This window comes from Uranotaenia lowii, chromosome 2, assembly GCF_029784155.1.
Source record: "Uranotaenia lowii strain MFRU-FL chromosome 2, ASM2978415v1, whole genome shotgun sequence".
Classification (NCBI taxonomy): Eukaryota; Metazoa; Arthropoda; class Insecta; order Diptera; family Culicidae; genus Uranotaenia; species Uranotaenia lowii.
In genome coordinates this window covers 245054436-245069009 of record NC_073692.1, presented here as the reverse complement: position 1 = coordinate 245069009, position 14574 = coordinate 245054436, and the positions used below count along the sequence as shown (strand labels likewise).

Sequence of the window (14574 nt, the reverse complement as noted above, 5' to 3'; positions counted from 1 at the left end):
GTAATTTTTGTAATTTTTGTAATTTTTGTTATTTTTGTAATTTTTGTAATTTTTGTAATTTTTGTAATTTTTGTAATTTTTGTAATTTTTGTAATTTTTGTAATTTTTGTAATTTTTGTAATTTTTGTAATTTTTGTAATTTTTGTAATTCTTGTAATTTTTGTAATTTTTGCAATTTTTGTAATTTTTGTAATTTTTGTAATTTTTGTAATTTTTGTAATTTTTGTAATTTTTGTAATTTTTGTAATTTTTGTAATTTTTGTAATTTTTGTAATTTTTGTAATTTTTGTAATTTTTGTAATTTTTGTAATTTTTGTAATTTTTGTAATTTTTGTAATTTTTGTAATTTTTGTAATTTTTGTAATTTTTGTAATTTTTGTAATTTTTGTAATTTTTGTAATTTTTGTAATTTTTGTAATTTTTGTAATTTTTGTAATTTTTGTAATTTTTGTAATTCTTGTAATTTTTGTAATTTTTGTAATTTTTGTAATTTTTGTAATTTTTGTAATTTTTGTAATTTTTGTAATTTTTGTAATTTTTGTAATTTTTGTAATTTTTGTAATTTTTGTAATTTTTGTAATTTTTGTAATTTTTGTAATTTTTGTAATTTTTGTAATTTTTGTAATTTTTGTAATTTTTGTAATTTTTGTAATTTTTGTAATTTTTGTAATTTTTGTAATTTTTGTAAGTTTTGTAATTTTTGTAATTTTTGTAATTTTTGTAATTTTTGTAATTTTTGTAATTTTTGTTTTTCTATAATTTTTGTAAATTGAGTTACTTTTGTTATTTCAGTAGTTTTCGTTGTTTTTTTTAAATTTTTTTTTTGTAGTTTTCGTGATTTTTGTAATTTTATAATTTTTCATTAAATGTTTAAATTTTTTTATTTTGTTTGTGTTTTTCTTCGTTTTTTAAGAAAAATGTGGAATGGGATTTCCTCTCATCAATTTTTCTTAGAGTTGTTTTTTTTATCAACGCCTATTGCCCGAATAGAATTGTACAATGAAAAAACCACGAATTCCATATTCACATACCATAAATTTTATGGTTTACACAATGCTTATTATCGTCCACGATACCGTGAATGCACATTAGAATTCATAGTTTTTGACCATACATTTCATCGTTTTGACGAAAATAACCATGAAAAAGGGGTATTGTTATGCAGCGTGACCATGAAAAAAATGGCGATTTCCCATACATTCGGAAGCTAAAAAATATGAAGTTCATGGTAATAACAGCTTCCACTTTTTCATAGTAAAACCATGAAAACCCGATGATTTTCATTGTTAAGCCGCTGTAATTAAAATTTTTACTCATGGTGGGTTTTTTGTATTTATTTTTGGTTTTGTCATCATTTTCATAGTTAAGTATTATTGAAACGGACGAATTTTTAAAAGCTTTTGATTTATTAAAACAAAATAACGCTACATACATTTATTTATTGTTCGCTGGACCGGTCCAAGGCACACTATTCGGGATTCCGTAGCCGCTCCCGGCATCCATTTACTCGCAATGTGATGTTTTTTTTTGCTGGAATTTATAAAAAATATAGGTTAAACTTGATCGTCTCTTATAAACTCGGTTTCAACTCACCATTGCGTCCATCTCCGAAAACTTCGAATGAATTCATTTATTTTAAAAACACTAGAAAGCTGCCGATTGTGTAGAGGAAAGAAAAACAAAGTGCCGCAGCCATCAAATCTTCCGTACACGAAAAACTTGGAATGTTTAAAACTCTTATATTTTTCACGCTCGGATGTACTTTTAACCATGAAGTACATGGTCACATTTAAATTCATTGGATAATGAATGTGATACCATGGTTCTGTTCTATTCGGGTGAGTTTAAATGTCATTCATTAATGCACTATTTTCAACCAATGTTTACAAAACATTTCACAGATTTTGAAGAAGAGAAAGTGCAACTTTTCGCTTCTATCGCTTATTGAGTTTTTCACCCGAAATTTAAAAAAACACCAAAGCAAGAATTTTTTTTGGTAAAATTTAATACTCTGCATCGTAGACAGACGTAATAAAAATATTTCGTAGAGTTCTCGATTCAGTTTCAGCGCAGTTTTTTTCAATCAGACAGTGCAATTTACTGTCCTTGAAAGCCACATTTAACATAAAATGCGCATAAAGAACGCTAACTATATTACCTTTTTATCGTTGGGATGTCGACGATGAGTTTTTTGAACTCGGCATAATTTTAATTCGTCATGGTTCATTAGCTAGAGAGCGGCTCTTCTCATTATCTATGGGAAAAGGATCTCATCTCAGTGCAATGGAGACTGCAGAGTGCTTATATGAATGTAGGCACCTACAATGCAATGGTACCTGCATCGCGAATATTGAGTACATTTTATGTTATGTAGCTAGGTATGGGAGAATGCGCTGCGCATACAGTATCCATTAGCTTCGGAAAATGTAAAATGCTTCCCACATGAGTTTTGTGCTGGTTTAGCAGAGCCAAATCAACCATCAGCATGAGGAGAGGCTTCGTTGGTTAATGAAAATGAAATTCAAGGTTCCATCAATAATAATTTCTTCATTTTATCGTACATCTGTTTGCATCTTGATGATGGTGCGCTGTAAAGTGCATTTCCCGTCATCGTGTGTTGTTTAGGGTTCACCATAAAGTAGGCCCTGATGATCGTCGTTAACTGGAGACTGGAGCAGTGCCATGTTGTGGCAATGAAAACAAAATTGAAACAGCCTTCTAGGATTTTTCTCAAAGGTTCTCTTTCTCGAACTTTGAGGTACCGTCGGCGGGGGTAACAAGCAACACTTTTCAACTTCAATGGCTTATGCATCCAAAGTTTTAAGACTGACGGGACGTGAAATTGTCGTGTCTAGTCAGGAAAATTTCTGTTTTCGGCAGTTATATTTAATTTTTAGCCAACTTAGAAAAAGAGGTAAGTTGCAACAAACTTTTTAATGAAAAATCTAACGAAAACGTATGAAAACTTTTAGTTTTTTGATAAGTTTGTGGTGCCATAAAGGCCTTTACGCATAAAAACGACAATTGCAGTAATTTTCACTTTTTTTTTCTCAATAAAACTTTTAATAGAAAAAAAAACACAAGGATGCAGCATACATTTACGGGTAATAAATTCTTCAAAAAAATTTATTTGATGAAATCATAAAAAAAATACTTGAATGCATGAAATTTGAATGCTAACAAACGTGTGATGTAAAAGAATAATATTCCAGCCTATGGAAACGAGATTTACAAGGAGTCTCTTTGATTTGCATTGTGTTGCATCTTACTCCAGACAGGTAAGTGAATCATGAAAATATTTATTTTAAATTATTTGTGATTGTCCGAAAAATATTTCTACACCAAAATAGTTGTTCTGGGATAATAAAACCAATATATAGTTTTTATGAGATTAATTATTTTGCTAATCCATTCTGGGCAAAGTTTTTCTCGGCATCAAAACATCTTATAATTCGTACATCTATTGATCATTTTTTTAAAATTTATATGAGAATCAAAATCTTGAAAAAACTAGCTTAAGATATGAGGAACTATATCATCGTAATTGTGTTGTCATTCAATGATAACTTGATTACATTCATAGTATTGAAATAAAAATTGAATTAGTGCTGTGGTATACAAATTTTTAATCTAAACGCGCTGATGCATGATGCTCCGTTTGACGGTGCTTATTCTGAAGAACGTAATTATTGTTTTTGCCAGCATTGACAATCTACAAAACCGAATCTCATACTGTCTGTAAGCTGTGACTTTCTGTGATAAATGGCAGAAAGCCTAACAACTAAATGTTAATTCTTGAATTGATGATGCTTTACTAAGTTCAAGTTCCAAATTCCTTGACGAGGCCGGCAATTTTTTGTTTGTTTCAAATATTCTTCAAATATCTCTTCAGAAAATAAGAAATTTTTATTTATGACTTTATTCGGGTAGGTATTGAATTCTCTACTAGATACAATGTTTTAAAACTAAAAAAAACGGTTGGCTTTTTGTTTCAAAATCGAGGAAATCCTGTGTCATTTAGCAAACCCGCGTCCAACATAAAAAACGATATGCCAATCGTTGTTGGCCATTGGTCTTGTAATAACAGTTTGGTTGCGGTGCGGAAACTTTTTTTGCCCTAAACACACGCCATCGTCCGTCAGCCACCGGAAAAGGAACGACATTTCGAAGGTGTAGGTATAAATACGCCTCTCAGAGTGACTGCTCGAAAGTGAATGACAAAACGAGCAGCTTCAATGAGACGCTTTAATTTCAGTTCTCGGACCAAAGTGCCACTTTTCCACCTTCCATAAATGGCCAACATTTCATTGAGTTCGAGTTCAACTTCATAGTCACAGGACAGGTAGGTTGGTAATCTGGCACGGAGTGTTTTTAAAGATCTGTTGAACATTCTCGACGCGCTTTTTTGCGCTCAGATCAACAAGTGTTGCGATATTGTGCAGTGCTGTTGGCAAGACTGCAAGAACAACCTGTTTGCATTTGGATCGATTCAATTAAAACAACTGATTACCTACCGATGGCGACACACAGGTGTGCGAAACAATCAACGTCAGTTGGATTGCGAGAATTTAGTGCGATCCTGCAGAACGATTTGTTGAGAAAGATGGAAACTTTAACTGTTTTCTCGTCAATTTTGTTTACATCAACTTGACGATAGATTGGGATTGTTTTCACCGATACGAAAAACTCACAAAATGTTAAAATATGATTTGCATATGAACAACAATGAGCTTAGCATAAGGTATTCGTACCTGTAAAAAAAATTAAATTTAAAATTATACATATAGAGCTTGTTTGCCTAAGATTTTGTATCTATGAGGCATGTATTGGACAGAAAAAGATCTTTTATATGTATTGATATTAGTTCTTATATGACATTTTTATGAAGTGCCGTCATGCAATACTTTTAAACTTCAATGGCGTCTAAAAACTTAATATCCACGGATAATCATACCGCTTTTAATTCAAAAGTTTCGGTTGATGGGACATCAAATTGAGGTTGTCACTATTGGTTTCCTCAATTATTTTTTAATTTTCAAAAACATGCGATTTTCACCCTACTAATAGCGTTTTCGTTTATTAGCAGAGGCAACCTAGTTATCCACGAGTTTTGCCCTAACTGCTGTCGTTGTGTTCGTTTATTAATTTGGAAGTTCACCAGTTTTGCCCGAGGATAGAATCTCAAGTAGGCGGTTGCAACCCGTAGAAGTTGTCAGTGTTGGGGTAAGCATGGGGGTGAGTATAGCAAACATATATTTGCATCGTCCCGGGTGACGATTTTGTTAGTTTATTATGAAAAAGTTTGTCCCCCGTGCCAGTGGAGAAAACGAAAACGCTTTAAGAAAATAGGGGTAAGTTGCCACCAACTTTGTTTTTAATGAATGATATCAAATGTAAACGTTTGAAAATTTCTAGTTTTCGATATATGTCATAGATGTCATAACGCAAAGCATTAGTTGAAGTAATTTTTGGTTCTGTTCGAATTAAATTTAACAATTTTTCTGTCAAAGTGTTTTTTTTTAAGAAAAAGCATAAGGACGCTGCATACATTAAGGGGTAAAAACTACTACCAAAAATATTACTAGCTAAATTCATAAAAATTAATGTTTGGATGGATAAAAATTTTGAAAAATTTTTAATCTCATTGTAATATATGTTGAATTGTTGTCGTGGTAGCGGTTCGAACTCTCGCGCTGCTGTCGCTGGTTCGAGGCTTGCTATTTTTGTGTTTTTTTAAAAAAAGAATAAATTCAACCAACTACAATATTGATGGCTGGTGGTGGCGCATAGCCTAGGATGATACCTTTTAAGAGCTCAACATTCGCATTTGCATGAACAGTCGCCTAAAACTTCGGTTGGCGCTACTCGTCAACTCTCCGTTTTATGAAATTGAAGTCTTTAAGTATTGCACCACCTTCTTTCTTAGACGATGTTACATTTTCTGACTTCTTATTTCAAAAGAAGCAAAGTCTTCCAACTCGTTGCCTCAGATTATAGAATCTCTTAAATCTAAAAACTTGCCACCACAGAATGTTGAAAGTGCCCTGGCCGAACCCTGCGGACTGTTTGGGGAAAGGGAAGGGTTTATTAGTTGCTTTAAGTGACTCACGTTTACTTACACGGTAGATGCAGAGATCTCTACGATCCACCCATAAACGTGGGGAGGTTTTAGAGAGGTAAGTTGGGGGATGCTAGGCCAGCATTGTAGGTGATGATTTTGCCCTACTCCACCTATACTCCTAAAGTTTCCTACTGAAACTCCTAAAACTGACAAGTAGGCTTATTAACAACAATCTCGAAATTTGGATATAAATTAGTGATGTTTTGTGAAACGGGTTAATATTTTAATTTAAAAAAAAACATTTAGGAAACATCAATAAATCCTTCAAAAAAAAAAAAAAAAATCAAGTATCAAAATCATTTTCTTACTTTTCCCATATCTACATATAAATTTTTAAACTAAGTATCGTTTTTTACTTCAAAGAAACATTTTTGAATATATTTATGCACATTAGATTCTTTAAAATGTAGTTGAACAAAATTGTATTAAATTTGATCTTAAAATAATACTTAAATACTTGTTTTAAAAATGTATAGCACAATTTCTAACCATTTAGCCTCAGTTGTATTACATATTCTCATCCTTCAGTAGAAAATAACAAACTTACAATCTCAAAACAAAAATAAGAAAAAAAATTAAGTAAGTTCTGAAAAGAATATTTAACAAACAAACTTCTACCAACTAAACTTGTACGCAAAATAAGGTTACGAAATTTTGTCATAAAAACTACAAAAAATACAGAAGTGAAAAAAAAACTTCTTTACAATGGATTTTTCTCGTAAGTGACTAAATCATTCTGGAGAATATGGAATCAAAAAGAAAAGAGTGGATGCTTAGCTTTGAACCTTCTCGAATGGCAAATTTCACAGATCTGACGATTTTTCCCTCATCTCAAGTATCAAGTCCAGGGTATTCCGGTGAACATATTCTGCTGCGAGCTTGATGTGATTGAGCATTGTATTCAAGCGGCTGGGACAAATTTTTCTTCAAACAGATCATTGCATCACCGGCTTTTTTCCAAAGTTGGGGGTCAACTCAGGTAGGGTAATTTGATAATCTCGATTGCATTTACTGATTTCACCATGGATTTGATTCTTCAAGTCTTGGACCAACTTCGAACAATTTTTCGAAGAGCAAATTTTGCTACGTCTTGTTACTACAAAGGGTTGCTTCGATCTAATACCGTTTAAGAGCTCAACATTGCTAAAAAATGGTTCAAAATAAGAGGACAGTGATATGATTAACAACTCACTGATTTGATTCTAAAACCTGAATCTGATATCAAAATTCAAATTTTGAATGAAAAATCTAAATTTTAAACATAAGTTCTATATTTCAATTATGAATCTATTTTCTTAATTTGAAGCTGAAACTGAATCTGGGATTGGATTTAAAGGGGTTAGTATGACTTCTTAAGCTTAGTTCTAATTCTGAATCTTAATTCATAATTATTCAGAACCATGACTTCTCAATCTGAATTTTAAATCTGAATCTGTGTTCTGAATGTGAACTGATTTTGGAATCATGATCTGAATTCCGCACAGAAATTCAAAATCTAAACTAAGAGTCTAGCTAAAATAGAACACGAATCTTACATCTAATCTGAAAATATAATTTGATGTCCGAATTTCAATGCCGAATTCTTTGTTTTGAATCTTTTTTTTTCAAAAATTCGAAAACAAAATCTAGACTGGAATTTGAACTCTTGAGCTTCCATAAACTTAGTAATTTTATAAAATCGATTTTTTTTAGTTTCGAATCCTCAGTTTAAATAGAAGCTCAGCTGAAGAAAACATGTAATAAAAAGATATCTAGAAAAAAATTTAATCTGAAATTTAAACCTAAATTTCGAAACTTAAAGCTAAGAGGATATCAAAAAATTCTGATTTTGTAATCTTTATCGACGTCTGGGTCGGTTTTGCTTCCATCGGACTTAATCTATTTATGAAATTGAATAGAATGGTGAGTTCTAAATCTAAATTTGACCTATTTATTTGAATTCCTAATCTGTATCTCAAAATGTATTCTAATAATTCTAATCAGAAACTAAATTTTATATCTGAGTTCTGAATTTGCATTAAAAATATTGTTTTGAACTCTTTCAAACCCAATTTTTGTTCTGAAAAATTCAAAGAAGTCGCTAAGGAAAAATGTTGAACTTTTTTTTGTTGAAATTGCATAACAGAAGGGGCTAAAGAACTTAATTTTAAGTACTTTTCGGCTGCATCTATTCTTAATTTGACCTCTGAATTAAACTCCATGTATGTATCTAAAATTAAATTCTAACTAGCTGACCCGGTAAACTTCGTTTTACCTTCTAAAGTATAAATCGTAATAAAAGTTTAATTTCATCTACACGTCCTTAACTGCATTGTGCTCGCCAATAGATTCTTATGGAAATCGTAACAAATAAAGTTTAATTTGTATTGGGACCCCCTCATCAAAAGTGAGATCCTTGAAACTATTATACAAACCATCTCTGACCCAAAAAACCCTCGGATACCAAATTTCACTTCATTCCGACCGACCATTCATACGTGATGTTATCACAAAGAAAACGCCTCCATTTTTATATATAAGAAGATGTGAAGAAGAGATAACTTTGTATGGGGACCCCCCTTTCATAAAAAGTGAGATTCTTGAAACTATTATACAAACCATCTCTGACCCAAAAAACCCTCGGATACCAAATTTCACTTCATTCCGACCGACCATTCATACGTGATGTTATCACAAAGAAAACGCCTCCATTTTTATATATAAGAAGATGTGAAGAAGAGATAACTTTGTATGGGGACCCCCCTTTCATAAAAAGTGAGATTCTTGAAAGTATTATACAAACCATCTCTGACCCAAAAAACCCTCGGATACCAAATTTCACTTCATTCCGACCGACCATTCATACGTGATGTTATCACAAAGAAAACGCCTCCATTTTTATATATAAGAAGATGTGAAGAAGAGATAACTTTGTATGGGGACCCCCCTTTCATAAAAAGTGAGATTCTTGAAACTATTATACAAACCATCTCTGACCCAAAAAACCCTCGGATACCAAATTTCACTTCATTCCGACCGACCATTCATACGTGATGTTATCACAAAGAAAACGCCTCCATTTTTATATATAAGAAGATGTGAAGAAGAGATAACTTTGTATGGGGACCCCCCTTTCATAAAAAGTGAGATTCTTGAAACTATTATACAAACCATCTCTGACCCAAAAAACCCTCGGATACCAAATTTCACTTCATTCCGACCGACCATTCATACGTGATGTTATCACAAAGAAAACGCCTCCATTTTTATATATAAGAAGATGTGAAGAAGAGATAACTTTGTATGGGGACCCCCCTTTCATAAAAAGTGAGATTCTTGAAAGTATTATACAAACCATCTCTGACCCAAAAAACCCTCGGATACCAAATTTCACTTCATTCCGACCGACCATTCATACGTGATGTTATCACAAAGAAAACGCCTCCATTTTTATATATAAGAAGATGTGAAGAAGAGATAACTTTGTATGGGGACCCCCCTTTCATAAAAAGTGAGATTCTTGAAACTATTATACAAACCATCTCTGACCCAAAAAACCCTCGGATACCAAATTTCACTTCATTCCGACCGACCATTCATACGTGATGTTATCACAAAGAAAACGCCTCCATTTTTATATATAAGAAGATGTGAAGAAGAGATAACTTTGTATGGGGACCCCCTATCATCAAAAGTGAGATCCTTGAAACTATTATACAAACCATCTCTGACCCAAAAAACCCTCGGATACCAAATTTCACTTCATTCCGACCGACCATTCATACGTGATGTTATCACAAAGAAAACGCCTCCATTTTTATATATAAGAAGATGTGAAGAAGAGATAACTTTGTATGGGGACCCCCCTTTCATAAAAAGTGAGATTCTTGAAAGTATTATACAAACCATCTCTGACCCAAAAAACCCTCGGATACCAAATTTCACTTCATTCCGACCGACCATTCATACGTGATGTTATCACAAAGAAAACGCCTCCATTTTTATATATAAGAAGATGTGAAGAAGAGATAACTTTGTATGGGGACCCCCCTTTCATAAAAAGTGAGATTCTTGAAACTATTATACAAACCATCTCTGACCCAAAAAACCCTCGGATACCAAATTTCACTTCATTCCGACCGACCATTCATACGTGATGTTATCACAAAGAAAACGCCTCCATTTTTATATATAAGAAGATGTGAAGAAGAGATAACTTTGTATGGGGACCCCCTATCATCAAAAGTGAGATCCTTGAAACTATTATACAAACCATCTCTGACCCAAAAAACCCTCGGATACCAAATTTCACTTCATTCCGACCGACCATTCATACGTGATGTTATCACAAAGAAAACGCCTCCATTTTTATATATAAGAAGATGTGAAGAAGAGATAACTTTGTATGGGGACCCCCCTTTCATAAAAAGTGAGATTCTTGAAACTATTATACAAACCATCTCTGACCCAAAAAACCCTCGGATACCAAATTTCACTTCATTCCGACCGACCATTCATACGTGATGTTATCACAAAGAAAACGCCTCCATTTTTATATATAAGAAGATGTGAAGAAGAGATAACTTTGTATGGGGACCCCCTATCATCAAAAGTGAGATCCTTGAAACTATTATACAAACCATCTCTGACCCAAAAAACCCTCGGATACCAAATTTCACTTCATTCCGACCGACCATTCATACGTGATGTTATCACAAAGAAAACGCCTCCATTTTTATATATAAGATTACTGAAATCTGAATGGTAATTCTAAATCTAAGTTTTTTTTCATGAATACAAACAACTTTTGTTCCACGAAAAGCTTTATCCCTAAGGAATTTTTTTAACAATTTATTATAAACTTTCATAACCACAGGAGCTAAATACCAAACAGAAATTCAAAATCTTCACTTAGTCTTGCCAAACCGAATCTAGATGTCATATTTAATCTGAATTTTCAATTTGATGTCTGAATCTGAACTCTGAATGCGGACGCAGTATTAATATATGTATTCCGATTTTTATACTGAATGTAAATCCTAAAATTAAAAAATGATATTCAGAATTCACATTTAGAATTTGCCATCATACATCTGAATCTGAATATGAATCTGAATCTTGGAACTGAAATCTGAATCCTAAATCTGAATTTGAATTCTTAATCTCAATTCTAATCTGAATCTTGATGTTAATGCTGAAAGTCTAGTCTGCAGTATAGAACTCCAAATTCGAAAGCTTCCAAAATTATTTATTATTTTCAAAATCGATTTATCAGTACGATTCATTCAAAAACATCGTGCCGGTGCAGCGTTGTTCGAACAGAAGAAGGAACAAAAAACGGAAAAAAATCCAAATTTTCTACTATCAACCTTGTCCGGTAAACATGAACTCTGGATTATTAGAAGCAACCCCTGCCAATATGGTGATTAAAAACAACCTCGGCAAAATTTGGTGAAAAAAAAACTCAGATCTGAATTCTGAAACTGAATTATGAGTCTGGATTCTGAACCTTAATCCTGATTTGAAACCTTTTCCAAAGATCTCCTAGTATCAAGATAGTCGGGCTGTTGTTTTTTTTTCGAACGAATCGTTGGCGTCACCTACACACAATGTTTATGGTGCTGCTGCCCTGCGAGAAGGGATCCAAGCTTTGCAGCTTTCCACTCAAGCATTGCAGCTTTGCATTCAAGCTTTGAACGAAAAGAATAATGTTGAGGCCAATCTTCAAAAAACCGCCGATCCAGTAAACCAACGGAAGCTCCCAAACGTAGAATGTTCGGACGATAATTAATTGCACGCACTACTCTGCCGTTGGAAGCATAATTGTCTGAAATTTTCTACATTTTGGTGTCTAGAGGACTCATTTCAAAATTTTTGTTGGCCGTTATTTCATCGAAACATCAAGTTCACTCTAAAAAACATGTTTTTATCTTCTTCTATTATATAAAATTCTCTTGTAACGGTGTTTGTGGTACAACTCCTCCGAAATGGCCCAAACGATTCAAATGAAATTATTTTTAGAATATTCTGTAGGCATGCGAATCGGTTTATATCGAATAAAAACAACCCAAAAGTCACATCAATTGTCCGTAATAATTAAATTTGTAGTGATTCGAATCAAATAAAAGTCATGGCATTCAATTTTTCGAAATTTTCATACCTTTTGGCGGTTCATTTTTCGTCTCCATGGTCGAGGCGTCGCGAGCAAACGTCGCGAGAGAATAGTAACCATGGCATAGCATACTGATTAGTGGTAACATTTGAGCGCGTATTTCTCAACCAGGCATATTTTCAATGCACGTGGTGGCGCTATGAAGCCTAGATGTGATTTTTTCTTTTTGATTTCTAGCTTTTTTGTACAGCACATAATTATGAACGAACGCCTAGATGTGACCCAGATTGATATTTTGCCGATCAAATCAAAACCATATACCTAAATGATTTAAAAAATTCAAACTATTTTGATTCCGTGTGATTTAAAGGAGCAATTGTTGTCTAAAAATATGAATTTTATACTGATGCATATGGTATAATGATAAGACTCTTTGCGGACGTTTAAAAAAAAGAAAGTGAGAAGATTTACATACAATTTCATATTCCAAAACGTCTTGAATCCATTTTTCGAACATGTACAAATGTACTTAACTGAAGATGTATCAAGCGCCTTTATTTTTTTTTAAACAACAACAAAATCCGATTAAAATGAACAGACACATGTACTGAATAACAGCCTGTCCTTTGAAATGGATTTTATAGGATTGATGTTTATTTTAAGGCCGAATGCAAAGAACTTTTTGACTTTTTGCAAGCATAAATAAGTGAAGCTATCAATAAAAGAAACCACTTTTTCATAACAAAAAGTGAGGATATGCACTTTTCGGTAGAATTTTCAGTTAAGAAGATACAATAGAGCAAGTACAAACGTTAAACATTTACAATAAGTGTATACATCATTTTCGCATTTATAAATGGTTGACCCAACTCAACTTTTTTTAAAAATCATTCACCGAAAAACTGTTTGCAGGTTCACTGATTTTTCATACACAATTCAAGTACGTACTTAAGAGACTTTAGATCCGCTTTTCGTTGAATAGTTTTTTTTGTGATTCATATTCCAGAAGTATATTTTTTACGGTAGCGGAAGCAGATTTTTTTTAACATTTCAATATGACCTGAATGTGTTGAAAATAATATTAACTTTTGTCATTTCACACGGTGGAACAAGTGCCAACGCGCCTTTCAGCCATGAAACATCTACCTTTTAATAATTTTATCTCCAAAATATTCAAAAAGGGTATCCCGAGTGTTGAATCTGAAGCGAATATTCAAAATTATTAAATGTCTTTGTTAATGAAGGTCTTTTGGTTAAACAGTATTCAGTAAAATTAAAGTACTAAGCATAATATTATTCTGGAGAAAGAATCAGATATATCAATGGAAGCTGATAAAAAAGACAAACAGGAGCAAGTATTAAATTCATTTCAAAGTCTTTATATTGACGCATCTGAAAAAGAGCTATGAGTTTCCTCTTGCACCAATATATGGGGCAAATATATAATTTCTTTTTGAAAGAATATGTGTGTTGAACTGTGATGATATCCGTTTGCACTTGCTCCGGTGTTTTTTTTTAATTAAAATTTACAACACTAAGTGTTTATTTATAGTGTTATACTTTACTAGCTGACCCGGCAAACTTCGTTAAGCCTTTGAATTTCGCAAAAATAATGAACATGTAAATAAGCAGAAAATAGGTAAATAATTATTTACGCTCATGAAACTGGATTGTTACCTTCAAACGGAGTGAATCGACGCAGTTTTTTGACTATTTTCGTAATATGTACTTTCGTCATATTATGGTTGTGCCTACCTCCAGGGGCAAAAATCTTCGAAGAAGATTGACTTCCAACAAAACTGGAAAGCGAATATCTTCTGGCATAAAGTTAAAAATCTGTTTTCTTCCGTTTTACATTTTTTTTTTCATTTACAGAGGATCCTTGATACCGATATGTTCAATTTCTATTAACCCTAAGATAAGTGCCAAAAAGTGTTTTGTTGAAATGTGTCGTCATTTTAAGCAGTTTTGATCAACTGTCTTTCCTTTTTCGCCAAAACCATGTTTGAAATTTTCTTTATCGTATAGGTACCAAACTTGTAGAAATGGCACAACACATTTCATGGTATGAAATTTCGCGATTTTTTTTTATGCTGCAAATATATAAATATCAACAAATTTTCATATACCATTCTGTTTTTCGTTATCTTTCATGCATTTGATATGTTCTCAATATTAGATAATCTCCTCTTAATTTTTGAAATCATCTTTTTTATATCGACTTTAACTTTATCATATTTATCGAGAAATGGATGCTCAAGCACTGAACAAAGAAAATTAGAACATTCAATATATGTGTATGTACATGGAATTTTTATTCACAGCAATTTCAAATCAAACGGTTATGAAATCTTTTTTTGCT

General features: G+C 32.5%; 1 protein-coding gene across 5 annotated transcripts in view; it reads right to left on the bottom strand.

Annotated features, from left to right (window-relative positions):
* The window catches only part of LOC129746801 (protein outspread), a 609098-nt gene that overhangs the window by 51803 nt on the left and 542721 nt on the right, over nucleotides 1-14574 (bottom strand). The gene's annotated exons all lie outside the window — the stretch shown is intronic.